Genomic DNA, 840 nt, shown 5'->3' with positions numbered 1-840 from the left:
TTATTTCGAGAATGAGAAATTAATCAATATATTCAAACGTGAAAAAAACATCATTATGTCCGTTGACAGACTTCATGTTGGTATTAATGATTATTTTATAATGACAGGTTAGTGATGGCAGATGACAGGCTGGCAGATGACTAGATACGAAAATGGTGATGTTTGATGACAGGTCGACACGTATCTGAAAAAAAAAAGATATTACGATTGGCAGGTTTGTCATAATAGTTATTTGGAATACAACTACATTATTCGAATATTTAGCCAATCATAAACAGCTCCTTATTTGTTTTTTTTTCCGGGTAACAGATAACAAAAACAAAACAGCATAGGTATAGATATTTGTTTTCCTACATATCAGTCTAATAGCAACTTTCTTGTTATATGTAGTTTTATATAATTTATCAGTATATCAGATCATACGAAAAGGGTACTTAGACACGAAACCCCACCTCAAATTTGAGCCATCAACCCAACTTCAGCTTCAGCTATCAACCCACCCTCAACTTCAACCATCAACTTAACTTCAACTTCTGCTATCAGTCCAACTTCAGCCACTAACCCAACTTCAACTTCAGCCATCAGACCAACTTCAACTTCAGCCATCAGACCAACTTCAACTTCAGCCATCAACCCAATTTCAACCACACGCTTCTTCTCAACCCAGCCCACCAACCCAGTAAACCACAGGCCTACTACCTCCGCCACCCAAAAGCCAAGGTCCCAACCACACGCCCACCAACCCAGCAAAATCCCAACCCACAAGCCCACCGACTCCCTAACCCAACCCACCAACCCACCAATCACACGCCCACTAACACCCACACACCCACCCATAAT

Source organism: Penaeus monodon, chromosome 15 (assembly GCF_015228065.2).
Source record: "Penaeus monodon isolate SGIC_2016 chromosome 15, NSTDA_Pmon_1, whole genome shotgun sequence".
In the NCBI taxonomy this organism is placed as follows: domain Eukaryota; kingdom Metazoa; phylum Arthropoda; class Malacostraca; order Decapoda; family Penaeidae; genus Penaeus; species Penaeus monodon.
Note: the sequence above shows the minus strand (reverse complement) of the source record.